This window comes from Papio anubis, chromosome 8, assembly GCF_008728515.1.
Source record: "Papio anubis isolate 15944 chromosome 8, Panubis1.0, whole genome shotgun sequence".
NCBI lineage: Eukaryota > Metazoa > Chordata > Mammalia > Primates > Cercopithecidae > Papio > Papio anubis.
The window spans coordinates 105710332-105726853 of record NC_044983.1 but is presented as its reverse complement, the minus strand read 5'-3'; the positions used below and the strand labels follow the sequence as shown (position 1 = coordinate 105726853).

Below are 16522 nucleotides of genomic sequence, written 5' to 3'. Positions count from 1 at the left end.
ATACATTCTCCTTATTTTGTTGATATGTTATTTGCAAATACCAATTTAAATAATAGTTTAGAAACTAAACTTTCAAATTTCTATGAAAAAACACAAATGCATCATGAACATAGACTTTTCTGTATTCTTCCTGAAACACAGAAGGCTTGCTCCTGCCTTAGGGTCTTTACATGTGCCGACTGCTCTCAAAATTCTCAGGTCCAGTTGTCTGCATAGCTCACTTACTATCTCACTTCAGATATTTGTTAAAATGTTACCTTTTCAGGAATGACTTCCCTGATCACTCCATTGAAAATCATAAACTCCCATCTTGAAATTTTCTCTCTCTTTATCCAACCATTATTATGGTCTACTTTTTATTTACTTTACCTATTTTTGGAAATTGACTGTCTTGCCCTACTATTTTAGAATTTTAGTTCCCCTGATGCCTGGATTTTTTTTCTATTTTGTTTACTGTTGTGTTCCCAATGATACAACAGTGGCAGAAAGAAGCAGATGTTCAATAAATATTTAATAAATAAATGCTTTCTTTTGACAACATGTAGTAATTTCACATCTTCTTTTTTTTCATTGAAAAGGAACTCAAAGTCTGGTAATTTAAAAAGTGACTGAGAAGCAAACACAATAAATAAAATTTAGACCCAGTTAATCAAAACACAAAATATGTTTTGTAATATATATAAACATTTCAAAAATGGAATACAGATGTTTTGAACTTCAACTTCAAAAGATGACTCCAAAATCATTGATGAAAACATTATTGAAAAGGAAAATGAATGACTTCTTTGATAGTATTCAAGTATAAACCATTTTTAATATAAATTCTAACATTTCTATGAAAAACAACTTCACTGCCTGTTTGATAATATTCTATTTTAAGTCTTTATTGGTGGAAATTACAATTTTGTAACCAATGTAAAAATCAGTCTGTAAAGTGACTCATGAAAATTTACCAAGATGTTATTTAAGATCATGTTACTTTTCATTTAAATGACATTAATAACTCATTAATTTATATTTCAAAGTAAAATGTGCATGTAAATCACAATTATTAATCTTCCACAAATCCTGCTACTACACAAAATTTAAATGTCTTTTTATTTCTTTTACTTCCATGGGGTGTAACTAGATTTTAATTATATTAACTTAAAAAAGTCACCTGATTCTGAAGTTCAAATTTAATAACAAAAATAAACATACTAAAATACAACTTGTCTTTTCAAATAGGTACTAATGCTTTTTATTTTTGTTTTCTGTTGTTGCTGTTGTTACTTGAGCAAAAGGAAAGAAATATCAAAGACAAATGGACTACAAAGGAAAAATAACAAATACTTTGCTGTCTAAATCATAAAATAACACTAGATTAAGGCATCTTTCTTTCCTCAGGTAAACTATCAAAATTCAGAACTTAAATGTCAAACCTGAATGTCCAGATGCATTTGTACTAGATCAATTAAGGTTTCTTTAAGTTTTATGATTTTTAAAATATTGTGCCTCTTCAAGTCAAATGTTTTAAATAAGACGTACTTGTGGTGTTATATGACCATAATGCTAATAAATACAAAGTTAACTATTAACAGCAGCCCCAACCTCAACTGCATGCCAACCCTGTATCTCAATTTTCTTAACAGAATTCGGTGTTCTTTTAGATGAAATCTATTCAAACATTAGGCATGAAAATGTCTGCATCATTTAGGTAACAGAGATCTTTGATTTTAAATAATTAATTCTTTTGACTTTAAGGGCCGTCATAGTATTTTATGTGAGAATTCTAGGTAACACAACTATTTCTATTTCTATTTAATTCAAGAAAAAAAAATAGATATGAAGAAATGTTTTCCCCTCCAAATTTTGCTATGAGAAAAAGCCAATGCACTACAACTGCCCTAATCAGTTATCTGATCCATGTACTTGTAAAGTATTCCGCAAATAATTTCATCATTACAAAAAAAAAAAAAAAAAAAAAATTAGGCTGGCTGAAGTGAGGGAGTTGATTAGATTTTTTAGCAGAAATAAAGAGTTAGCAGATTCTTTTTTCATTTAATCTTTCAGTAAACATGGAAGAGGGCTTTATATCAGTGTATCCTATGGTTCTAATGGCTAGGAGAGGACTCTTACATATTCCTAATTGTTCTTCCAGGCACTGACTCCCTGTCCTATGCTGGTCAAAACTCACCCGGCTTGCTATCTTCTCATCAGATTAAATAAATGGTTGAGAACCAATAATGCCTATTATAAATTTTATTTATTTTCATCCGCACTTATTTTCAGAGAATGAATAAGAAATGGCATCAGGGGACCCACTGCTTTGGATTATTTATCAAAGAAAAAGAGAAGTCATCATGAAGCTAAACTCGGATTAGACAATCATCAGAAAGTGCGGTGATTTGGAAGAAATTCCAGACCACGTTGAGCACTTTTTTAAAACTTAAATAATGCATTCACAGCTTTTTTCCTCATCTAGTGATGCTGTCCGCTCCAGGGACCCATTGCATATAAAATTTATATATTCAGAGAGTTATCATCAAGAGTGTTTACCTGACTAATCATATTTAGGTACAAAAACAAATGCAAGCAAGAATCACAGCTGCACTTTCTAAAACAAACTGAAAGGAGATCATGATCTTCAGCATAGTGAATTTTTATAACCCAACCTAGAATTTTGGCTCCAGATGTGAAAATTTAGAAATTTTCTATCAGAACTTTCCCAAATCAACCAGACATTCTTTTTAAAGAAACGATTATACTATTTACAAAATCAGTAGCATATAAGGCCTAGAAGCAACAGCTGCAGGGACTATTAAAAGGACAGAGTGTACTATTATAGCCATTGTACAAGAGCTCCAGGCTGGGCATCAATCTTATATCTGCATATCTGAACCTACCCTATCAGAAAATTTGTCTCCATATGAGATGGTGTATATGCTCCTGAAATTTTATTCTTATGAGTCAAAAGTAAGACAGCTTAACTAGAATTTGAAAAGAGAAAATGAGAAATATAGCTGTATATAATATTGCAGGTATTTTTCAATAAAATAAATTATTTTTGTGAATTCAACATATGCATATTGAGTGGGGTGTGTGTGTGAGTCTGTGTGTGCATGTGTGTGCTATAACTAGATTCCAAGCCTGTCATCAATCACCAGTAACAGAGGCTAACACCAGGACAAATGTCAAACTGATAACCTTTACTTTAGAACAAAGTTGGAGGCATCACGCTACCTGACTTCACTATACTACAAGGCTACAGTAACCAAAATAGCATGGTACTGGTACCAAAACAGAGATATAGACCAATGGAACAGAACAGAGTCCTCCAGAATAATACCACACATCTACAGCCATCTGATCTTTGACAAACCTCAGAAGAGAAACAAAGAAATAGGAAGGATGTTAATAAATGTGCTAAGAAAAATTGGCTAGCCATAAGTAGAAACTGAAACTGGTCCTTCCTTACTCATTATACGAAATTAATTCAAAGATGGATTAGAGACTTAAATGTGGACCTAATGCCATAAAACCCTAGAGGAAAACCTAAGTGAGTACCATTCCAGGACATAGGCATGGGCAAAGAGACTTCATGTCTAAAACACCAGCGAAAAGCAGCAGCAAAAGCCAAAATTGAGTAAAGGGGATCTCATTAAACTAAAACCTTCTGCAGCAAAAGAAACTACCATCAGGGTGATTAGGCAACCTGCAGAATGGGGAGATTTTGATCTATATAAAATCTGACAAAGGGCTAATATCCAGAACCTACAAAAGAACTCAAATAAATTTACAAAACCCCATCAAAAGAGATGGGGCAAGGATATGAAACAGACATTTCTCCAAAAGAACATTCATGCAACCAACCAGGCCACATGAAAAAATATCATCACATCACCAATGCATCAGAGAAATGCAAATCAAAACCACAATGAATGCCATCTCACACCAATTAGAATAGCGATCATTAAAAGTCAGGAAACAACAGGTGTGCTGGAAGGAAGTGCAGAAATAGAAACACTGTTGGTGGGATTGTGAAAGCTAAGTTCAACCATTATGGAAAACAATAGTATGGCGATTCCTCAAGGATCCTGGGAACTAGATGTACCATATGAGCCAACCATCCCATTACTCAGGGATATACCAGGATTATAAATCGTAACTGCTATAAAGAGACACGCATGCGTATGTTTATTGGGCGCTGTTCGCGTAGCAAAGTCTTTGGGAATCAACCCAAATGTGCATCAGTGGCAGACTGGATTAAAAGAAAATGTGGCACATATACACCATGGAATACTATGCAGCCATAAAAAGGATGAGTTTGTGTCCTTTGTAAGGACATAGATGCAGCTAGAAACCATCATTCTTAGCAAAACTATCACAAGAACAGAAGTCAAACACACTGTGTTCTCACTCCTTGGGAGTGCAGGTGAACAATGAGATCACTTGGACTCGGGAGAGGAACATCACCAGGGCCTATCATGGGGGAGGGGAGGGAGAGGATTGCATTAGGAGATTATACCTGATGTAAATGAGCGAGTTATTAAGGTACTGGCGAGTTGATAGGTGCAACAACAACATGCTTCAGAGCCAGCATATGTAATAAACCTGCATTGTGCGCATGTACCCTGGGAACTTAAAGGTACAGTAATGATAAAAGAAAAAGAAAAAACCTCCTGTAATGTACAAGCGACGACACAATAGTCATCCAACGGTGCAAAATTCACTTGTACAAGGACCCTGGATCTCTCTTTATATAAATTATTATATTGGAACATATTTGGGCTTGATAGCTGAGTATTATGTTAGAACTGCCCTACAATCCTTATAAAATTTATACACAGGGCTATACCAAATGAGGTTTCTCTTTAAAAAATTAACATAATTGTTACGTTAGTCTTTAACGCATCTCATTTTTTTTGTTAATTCATTGCCATTCCATGCTGTGCTTTCAAACCTTTTACTCCAGCCCACTGCCCCACAAGCCAAGGAATTTGCTGATCAGCATCATCTTTTGAGTAATAGTTATTTATGCTTATTTATCAACCAGTTATATATTTATTGTAATAGCTTGGTCTAAAAGCATGAAGTGAAATGTGCTTTTTCTTATTAAAATAACTTAGGTGGAAATAAATATAATTTTATGCAGATCTTCTGCTACACTAATAAGTCATATATTAATAGTCTAGTAAAACAGTATATTGGTATAAAGATTTAACATATTTCCTTAAATTTTATAGTGCATTTGGACAGTTAGATCACAAACTGATGATATTCCATTTAGTCTTAAAAATGAAAAATATTTCCCTTCATCCCTGAAAAGGAAGACTGTCCATCCCAAACAACTGTCATCTTTCACTGAGGTAATAACACAATCCATGAGTATGTCATTCATTTTTCATCCATTCTTTTATTTATAAAACCATTTATTGGACACATTTTATGGTGTGCTTGTTATGTGCCAGTGTATTGTGCAATAAATGTCCTATGATGAATAGATTCCGGATGGAAAAGGACTGTTGGTAAAAGACAATCATAATTAACCAGGATTCCAGTAGATTCTTCCTAATGTGAGGTGTGTGTATGTGTGTGTGTGCGTGCATGCTCGCATGTGCTCGTGTTTACAGAACAGATTTAACGGGAAAAAAGCTTGCTTTTTAAAGCTACACCATAAATTTAAATCTTACACCTGCTACTTATTACCTGAGCCATCATGACTATATTACTTAATTTCTTTAAATCTCATTTTTAGCAGTAAAATTGATATTGAAATCATCTCATAGGATTGTTGTGATAATTAAATGTTTAAAGTATGTAAATTACTTAGAGAAGGACATAGAATTAATTGGTATACGAAGGATATCTGTTATTTTTTTGAACTATGTATTTAGTATCACTTATGTGTGATGTTTTATGTGTCAACTTAGGTTATGTTACCCAGTTATGTAATCCAATACTAATCTTGACATTGATGTGAACATATTTTGTTGCTGTGATTAACACCTACGATCAGTTGATTTTAAGTAAAGGTTACTTTGGATAATATGATTGGGCCTCATCCAATTAGTTAAAGGCTTTAAGAGGAAAACCCTAGATTTTTGCAAGGGAAGAGAAAATTATGTTCAAGATATCTGCATTAACTCCTGCCTGAGTTCCCAGCCTGCTGGCCTGCTCTATAAATTTTTAACTTAACAGTCCCAAAAATCATGAGAGTTAATTCCTTAAAATGAATCAAACCTCTTTGAGACTGGGTAATTTATAAAGAAAAATGGTTTAATTGACTCACAGTTCCTCATGGCTGGAGAGGCTTTAGAAAACTTACAATTATGGCAGAAGGGGAAGCAGGTAAGTGTTACATGGAGGCAGGCGAGAAAGAGAGAGAAGGAGGAACTGCCAAATACTCATAAAACCATTAGATCTCATGAGAACTCACTCACTATCACAGAGAATGAGGAAAAGCACCCTTATGATCCAGTCACCTCCCACCAGGTCCCTCCCTTGAAATGTGGGGATTAGAATTTGAGATGAGATTTGGGAGACAAAAACCAAACCATATCACTTTCCATGATTAAACAAGATACAGCTCACCATGTTGTTCAGTAATTATATAGTCTTCTATAATGTATTATAATACTTAATTAAACATCTTAATTTAGTCTTAATTTATTTATACATACATTTTGTTGTAACATTGAATGGGATATGCCTATTTAATTATTTTTTCTTTTCCTTTCTTTTCTTTTTGGAAATGGAGTCTCACTCTGTTGACCAGGCTGGAGTACAATGGTGCCATCTCAGCTCACTGAACCTTCATCCCCCAAGTTCAAGCGATTCTCCTGTCTCAGCCTTCCAAGTAGCTGGGATTACAGATTCATGCCACCATGCCCAGCTAATTTTTCATATCTTTAGTAGAGATGGGGTTTCACCATGTTGGCCAGGCTGGTCTCGAACTCTTAAACTTGTGATCTGCCTGCCTCATCTTCCCAAAGTGCTGGAATTACAGGCATAAGCCACTGCGCCTGGCCTGTCTGTTTCAATTTTAATTCTAATATTGCTGATTTAAAACATCTAATTTTACATAATGTAATTTACTAATCATTTGGATAAATTATTAATTTCAATATATAGCTTTTTTTGGATTTTCTGTGGAAATTTATATATCTTCTAGGATTCTAGGATTTTCTATGGCTCAGTTTACAACTTAAACACATTTCATTATTATAATTATTTATATATGTATATCATTGCCTGGGGTCTCCACTAAAATGTTCAACAGAAAGGAATGGAATAATACCAAGAACATTCAACAATCATAAAATTGTATTTATCTAAATGTTACTTTAAAAAATTTGAATCCATAAAATGAAACTGAATTTTAAAAAAGTTTGAAAATCTCCTCATTATTTTTAGTTTCTAATTTAATTCAACCGTTATCCAGAATATGTGTGATAATGATTTTTAGAAATTTGTTGTGTCTTATACTCTATATATCACATAGTTAATTATTTAGTTTATATATATATAAGTCCATTTTCATGCTGCTGATAAAGACATACCCAAGACTCGGGAATTTACAAAAGAAAGAGGTTTATTTGAACTTACAGTTCCACATGGATGGGGAAGCCTCACGATCATGGCAGAAGGCAAGGAGGAGCATGTCTTACATGGATGGCAGCAAGCAAAGAGAGCTTGGGCAGGAAAACTCTTCCTTATAATAACCATCAGATCTCATGAGACTTACTATCATGAGAACCGTGTGGGAAAGATGTGCCCCCATGATTCAATTACCTCCCACAGGGTCCCTTCCACAACACATGGGAATTCAAGATGAGATTTGGGTGGGGACACAGCCAAATCCTACCATTCTGCTCCTGGCCCCTCCCAAATCTCATGTCCTCTCATTTCAAAACCAATTGGGCCTTCTCAACAGTCCCCCACATTCTTAACTCATTTCAGCATTAACTCAAAAGTTCACAGTCAAAAATCTTATCTGGGACAAAGCAAGGCCCTTCCGCCTAGGAATCTGCAAAATCAAAGCAAGTTAGTTACTTCCTAGATAGAATGGGAGTACAGGTATTGGACAAATACAGTCATTCAAAATGGGAGACATTGTCGAAAACAAAGGGACTACAGGCCCCATGCAAGTCCAACATTCAGCAGGGCAGTCAAATCTTAAAGCTCTAAAATGATCTCCTTTGATTCTATCTCACATCCAGGTCATGATGATGCAAGAGGTGAGTCCCCATGGTCTTGAACAGCTCTACCCCTGTGGCTTTGCAGGGTATAGCCCCCTTCCTGGATGCTTTCAGGGGATGACAATTGAACAAGCAAAAAAGCAACTACCACAAAATGGGCAAAAGGCATGAACAGACCCTTCTCAAAAGACATATATGTGGGCAGCAAACATGAAAAAATACTCAGCATCACTAATCACCAGAAAGATGCAAATCAAAACCAAGGCAAGATACCATCTCACACCAGTCAGAAGGGCTATTATTAAAAAGTCAAAAACAACACATTCTGGCAAGGTGGCAAGAAAAAGGAACACTTATACAATGTTGGTGGGGAGGTAAATTAGTTCAGCCACTGTGAGATAGCAGTTTGGAAGTTTCTCAAATAACTTAGAACTACCATATGACCCAGCATACCCATTACTGGGTATATTTCCAAAAGAAAATACATTGTTCTACCAAAAAGATACGTACTCTTGTGTGTTCATCACAGCACTATTCATAATAGTAAAGACATGGAACCAACCTAGGTACCCATCAACAGTGGATTACAGAAAATGTGGTACACAATAGAATATTATCATGTACCACAACCTTATAAAAGAATGAAATCATGTCCTTTGCAACAACATGGATGCAGCTGGAGGCCATTATCCTAAGCAAATTAATGTAAGAACAGAAAACCAAATTCCACATGTTCTCATTTATAAGTGGGAGCTAAACAATGGATACTCATAAAGATGGTAACAATAGACACTGGGGACTACCAGGGAAGAGAGGAAGAAGTGGGGAAGGGTTGAAAAACTACCTGTTGGGTTATTATGCTCTCAGTACCTGGGTGACAGGATCAATTATATACTCCAAACCTCAGCATCATGCAATATACTCAGGTAAAAAACCTGCACATGTATGCCCTGGATTAAAAGTAAAAGTTGAAATTATGTTTTAAAAAAGAATCAAAAATGAAATTTATCACCATAAATGCTAAATGTCTAATTTCCTTTTATAATCCATTCAGTTTTTAATTTGCCTTTGCTAAGAGTTTAAGATATATAACATTTTAGGATGCTTGTATTTTCTAGGGAGTTATTTTTTAATTGGCATTTATTTAATTGGTTTAATATTTTATCTTTTTCTTTCTTCATGTGTGGCTTTGTTTTCAGTATGTTTTCCATAAGTTGTATATATCTGAAATTGGTGTGTGTGCACATGCATATGTGTGTGTGTGTCTGTGTGTTTTTTCCTAAAAAAATCCCATAATTGGATATTTTTAGTGATTATTTTTACAAACTATTAGAGGCGGGGTACAGAGAGAGAGAGAGAGAGAGAGAGAGAGAGGGATCTTTTAGGCACTCATCAACCACTTTAAGAAAAAAGAAAATATGACAATGTTGCTAAAGCCTTTACTATATTCCTCCCCAGTGTTATCTTTTCTTCTTCCTTCCCCAAGGATAATCACTATTCTGAATATTATATTTAATATGTGTGTGCTCTTCATTACATCACATTTGCATGTTTTGAATAATCTATATGAGTGTATATGTATATACACAGTTGGCATCTCTATTTTTTTAAATTATTCTCAAGTCATTATGTTAAAGAGTGTATAGTTCCTTCATTTCCACTTCTGTATAGTACTTTTTAGTATTCCATTATGAATACACCAAACAATGTATTCTGAATCTTGTTGACGGGCACTTATGTTTATTCAAGTTTTTGCTATTAAAAACAATGCCAATATGAGCATTATTGCATGCCTGCTGCATGTGTGCTGAACTATCTCCAGGAAGCCATGAGCATATTCCAGTTTATTAAATGATGTCCAATTTTCTTCCAAAATGATTAAACCAATAGAAAAGTCCATGTGCATAATACAAAGGTCTGTCATAAAATGCTTTAGAAGTATTTCCTTAACAAGGAAGGCATACTATTATATGAGTAAAATAAATCTCTTTCAATTGGGAAAGTTAACATATTAAAATACTGTTATTTATTATACAGACCAAATTAAAATTTCCCACTCATCACAATAATATGCATTATAGCTAAACAAACATTAATGACTCAAAAGTCATCCTAATTGGTTTTCATGACTCTTTAGACTACTTTAACCTACTTTAACCTTCACCATCCCTCAAACTTTCTTTTCTCTCATGACATGGACACCTTCTAAAAATCCAAAGCATTTATTCTCAAGAAACCTCTAAATTTACATTTGACTCATTATTTCCCCAAGATCCAATTAATGTAAATCATCTTGTTATACCATTACATAGAAAATATTGTGTCAATTTGCCCTATCATTGGTGAAGTTTGATGCTTTATAAGGTAATAAAGTGATGAATTTTTTTTTCATTTATGTATTTAAATGGTTACTTTAATTCATATATTTGTTTAAACTCTTTTTTGAAATGCTCATAATCATTAAGCAACTTATGGAGTGAGATTTTGAGTGTGTGAACATAATTTTCATCAAAGGTTTTCAACTTGCAATAATTTAGCAAATGTATGTCTTCTAAGTTGTGAAATTCCATTCTAATTAATTATATAATTTCCCCCATCCCATCAGTCATTCTTTTCTTTACTGCTTTTTTTTTTTTTCCTTCTTTCCAACCTTGGTTGAATAAAAAAACATCTCTTCTTTACTTCCTAAACATTTGGTTTAGTAGTTATTGAGTATATTTCCACTAGTTTTATAGTTATATTTTTTCAACTTACATACCTCAGAAAATTTTCTAACAAAGCATAAAATCATAACTTTTCTAAAACATCTAATAGTATTCACAGTTTCTACCAATTTGTCTGTTAAAAATTATAATTTAATTTTTCTTATAATTAAGTTATGAATTGTGATAAAAAACGATCTTAGCCTAATTTATTTACTTTTATCTCTTACCCACCATCAGAATTTTATAACGTCCCTGTTTCATTTTTATAACTTTAAAAATGCACACACCCTACTGGAATTGTTTTTAACTGGAAGTGTTAATTAAATGTAATTATTTGTAAAATTTTCCTCTTAACATCTTTTCATATCTCACATATTTCTATACTTATTAATATTTAATAAGGGCTTCCTGGAAGTGAATTCTCTTAATTTCTGTTTTCATAATCTATTCATATTTTGTGTTTGTTATGATATTTTTTCTTGATTTATGCTGAACAAAAATTCTATAGATTTGTGCTGCAGACTCTCCAACTATTCTCCCCACCCCTTAAATGTTCTTTCATAATTGTTAAATCTCTTATTTCTTCTTGTCTGTAATCTGTGGGAATTCCTCCATATTAAATTCCCATTCATCAATATTTATTTGCATGTTTATCCTAGGATTATCTTTCCAGTGTAGTACTTTTATTTCAGTTGTGAAATGCTTTATTTCTAAGATTCTAATTTTTTCATATTTACACGTTTTTTGTTCCTCCCTACTTCTTTTTGAGGGTTTCTTTTTAAATCGATGTAATTATTTCATGAGTATGAAGAATTATAATTCCTCCAACTCTCAAATTTAATTTTATCTTACATAAATTATAGTGTGGTTGTTGATTTTTTAGGGGAGATACTGTTTTCTCAATGTTAAATGCCTTCATATATTTTAGAATTTTATTGTTAGATTGAGATTAACCCTCTCTTTCTCACTCTCTCTCATTTCTCCTCTCATTTCTCTTTGTTCACTCTTTTCTATTTCTTGATTTTAAACAGTTTTATCTTAAGACTTGGGCTCCCATTTCAAAAGCAAATATATTTTATTATGGAAATTGGAGATTCTTGCTCCTGTCATAGAAAGGATATTAAAAATAAAGCTATTGACTGGATAAGTTAGTTCCGTTTTTTTCTTAATGAAACAAGGTTCATGTTGTCTCTTGTCACTAAGGCTGCAATTCACTATGAGATGCACTTCAAGTAACCAGCAGAAGCATATATTTCAGTCTCTTTTTCAAAGTAGAAGAGACCCAAATTTTTCCTTAGATTAAGAAATAAATCTGAATCTAGATCGAACTCATTTGGAAATTGTTTAATCTTTACTGTTCCACAGACATGCTTTAGTGACTAACTCTCAACCTGGAGTCTCGTAGGTTCATGGTTTTCTATACCTTTCTATTCTGCTTTTGTTTTGTGAAAATGTGATATGATATTTGCAAACAGAAATAATATATTGGTTTTCTGTTTTGATATTGTGTCTGTCATTCTGTTAAGTCTGTATTAGAGAATGGAGCAGAATGTGAGGTCTTTGCATTGATGTGACCAGAACCCAGTATCTGCTGGCATGTTCTGTGGTATTCGTGCAAAAATTTAAGATTGATATCCTGAGAAGCTACACAGCTAGACACTAGAGCTCTCTCTGTGTAAATTGCATGTGTATTTCACTGCAGCCTATGTGTTACAATCAGTAAATTATCAGATATCAAAAGTTCAGAAAAGCAGTAAGCAAGGAGAGTGGTATAGCAATGTCTCAAGGTGAGAGTCAATTTGAAATGTGAAAGAGGAAACAATAAAACTTTCACATAGGAACAAAAATTAGAAAACAGTTAGTCTGTACATTGCTCTCCTATCTCATGTCTTCTATTTTGTGTGTGATAAGGGATAGAAAGTCAGATACTTTGTTTATGGTGGGTTAATGCATGTAATGGAGTAAAATGGTCAAAGATTGAGGAGAGTAGAAAAAGTACATCATAATACTTCTCTAAAGTGGGTGAGAGGACTTCTATTTTTGGAAAGGTGGAGTAAAAGTACCCTTAGAACAGATATCGATTTTCAGATTTAAAACAACTCAACACATGGCCAGGGCAGTGGATGAAAATAAACACATATATCAAAGCAAATATGAAATTTCAAGACAGCATGAACAAAAATGATCCTCTCAGCTTCCAGACAGCAAAACAATAAGTCCTAAGAATTCTTTCTCATAAAGCCATTGATATATGTGTTTCTCAAAAACAAGGGAATAAATCATTAAAGAATAAGACATAGCATCCAAGCAGGGAAAAAAAAAGATAGAGGCAAAAGAAACCTCATAGTGCCAGAGAGAAACAAATTCAGACTGAAGCATGTCAGAAGAAATTGAAGTATATAATATAGTTCTAAATTTATGGACAGTAGATTTTTCACAAGTGGGGAGATTTTGAGTGTTAATCGTAGGTACCTAATAAGGAAAGCAAATGGAAACATTTGCTCAATGAAAAAAACTTGAACAAGAAATAAACATATTCATAATAAATAATAATTATCATTTTTCATCACAAATTTGAATATTTACCTAATCACGATAATATAAATTTTCACTTATGTAGTCAAAATTATAACTGATGAATGAAGTGGGAAGGGGGGGACAGACAACACGTGTTCTGTGTTTGGATCTGAATGTTTTAAGAACTATAACCACAACTTCAGTGGTAGCTAGTCAGTAGATAATATCTAACACTAAAACATTTAAAAGTATATATATATATATATATATTTTTAAATGTTTTAGTGTTAGTTTTGAGACGGAGTCTCGCTGTGTCGCCCAGGCTGGAGTGCAGTGGCGCGATCTCGGCTCACTGCAAGCTCCGCCTCCCGGGTTCACGCCATTCTCCCGCCTCAGCCTCCGAGTAGCTGGGACTACAGGCGCCCGCCACCACGCCCGGCTAGTTTTTTTTTTTGTATTTTTAGTAGAGACGGGGTTTCACCATGTTAGCCAGGATGGTCTCGATCTCCTGACCTCGTGATCCACCCGCCTCGGCCTCCCAAAGTGCTGGGATTACAGGCTTGAGCCACCGCGCCCGGCCTAAAAGTATATATTTTTTAAGGGTTTAGAGATACATACCAAAATAGCTAAAGACTTGAATATGATGGCCTATAGGGAATTGGAAGCTGGGAAGATGCTATTTTTATGTAACACACCTTGAAGTTATATTTAACACTTTATATATAAATATAAGTATTTTTATATATTCTTAATACGAATATATAACTACTTAAATATAATTTTATTTTCATCAAACAATGTAACTTATACATAGGCAGACAAAGCTACGAATTTATATATGAATTTATCTTCTACATATTTATCTATGAAATCTTTGGCAATATTTTCAACCTCTTTGAATCTAAAATTTTTCGTCTGTGAAATTAACATAATATAATCTACCTAAAACAGTTGCTAGTAAAAGGAAGTTATAGGCCATGTAATACTCTTGATATGTTGTCCATCACATAATGGGGACTAAAGATATGAAGTTTAAAATATACATAATTGAAAATTGATTTGTAAAATATTTCCAAAGCTTTTTAATGGCTATTTTGCATCTTGTTAAATTAATGTCTTTCCACTATAATGTACAAGATAATTATGTACTCTAGCAGATGAAAGTTTAAGGGATAAGATGAATAGGGTAAAATAAAACTATTCATGTAGACTAAAACTATTGAAAGATCAAATACGTCTGTAGAAAGGTTTAAGATTTAGATTAATATTCAATTACTGACCGTTAAGAGTCTGCTTTTTTATTGACATATTTATTATCTCTACATGGTAAAATGTTGAGCGCAATTAGCTTTACAGTGGAAATTATAAGATTAATTATACCCGTTGCTTTTGTTTCTGCTCATAACTTGTTTTTTGACTGCAGCATCCTTTTGCTCCGAGTCCGGCCAGTCCTGGACTGAGTGCATCGCATCGTCTTATTGCCGCTCACCTTTGCAGAGGATGCAAAACCAAAGCTATTTCACTTTCTAAGGGTCTTCCTGAACAACAACAGAAGTTTACCTCACAGTGAGGTTTTATAGGATGTTCCACAACAGAGAATATCTTATACTTGGGGAAGAGATGTCGCTGGGCCCAAATGGAGCCTATTTGAAATGTGAATTTTATTTTGATTTCTTAAAATCATTAAAGATGAATAGTTGGAAATAAAATTGGACAGAAATGTTTATCATTATTATAGATATTTATTTTGAATATTTATGGCATAAATATACATTTCAACAACTTTATAGATGTCCTAATTGACTAATAGTGATGGGACTGTCTTACACACAATTACGTACAATTCAATGTATAAATTTACTCTCTCTCCAACTTGTGGGGAGGGTATGAGATGGGAAGAGAGACCAAAGTGTTTTTTTTTTTTCTTTTTAATTTTGAAACAGGTTAATTTTTATGAAAACTTTGATGCTCTTTTTAATCTTACTCTGGTTTTTTTTGTTTGTTTGTTGGTTGGTTGGTTATTCTTGTTTCCCCTACATTTGTGCAAATAACAGCTAACATTTATTGAGCATTTTTTGATTATTATGGTAAATTCCATTTCTATATCTTTTCATTCAATCCAGATGATAATCTCTGATTTTTTTAACTATTCACTTTCTCATTTTACTTTTTCATGTGGAAAAAAAGAAATTGAAAGTATGGAAGGGCAAATGCATGGCCCAGAAACTCGGAGCTAGTAAGTTATTTATGTATTTATATAGATATGTATGTACTTATTTATTTTAAATGAAAAATAAAAATTTGTATGTATCATGTACATGTTGTTTTAAAATATGTACATATTATGGAATGACTAAATTGAGCTAATTAACATATGTATTACTTCACTTTTTTCTGTAAAGAACAATTAAAATCTACCCTCTCACCAACTTTTAATACCATACATTGCTATTAACTACAGTGATCATGATGTACAATAGATCTCTTGAAATTATCTTCCTATCTAACTGAAATTGTGTATCCTTTGACCAACATCTCCCCAAGTGTCCCCCTACTCTGCCCAAAGTAAGCACCATTCTACTCTCTACTTCTTTGAGTTCAACTTTTTTAGATACTACAAATAAGTGAGATCATGCAGTATTTGTCTTTCTGTGTCCAAATTATTTCACTTAACATAATGTCCAACAGGTTCATCCATGCTGTTATAAATGAAAGGATTTCCTTCTTTTTAAAAGCTGAATAGTCTTCCATTGTGTATTTACCAAATTTTATTTACCAATTTATTCACTGATAGGCACTAGGTTAATTCCATATTTTGGCTATTGTAAATAATGCTTCAATGGACATGGGAGTGCAGATAGCTCTTTGGCACACTGTTGTATTTTCTTTTGAATATATACCCAGTAGAGGAATTGTGGGAACATACATTTATATTTTTAATTTTTTGAGGAACTACTATTCAGTTTTTCATAATTTTATGCCAATTTACATTCCTGCCAACAGTGTTCAAGACTTCCTCATTTTCCACATTCTTAATAAAACTTGTTCTCTTTCTTCTTCTTTATAGTAGCTATTCTTACAGGTATGAAAGGAAATCTTACTATGGTTTTAATTTACATT

At 33.2% G+C, this 16522-nt stretch overlaps 1 long non-coding RNA gene across 1 annotated transcript in view; it reads right to left on the bottom strand.

Annotated features, from left to right (window-relative positions):
- LOC110743998 overlaps positions 1-16522 on the bottom strand; it is a 55912-nt gene that overhangs the window by 27039 nt on the left and 12351 nt on the right. The window lies entirely within an intron of this gene.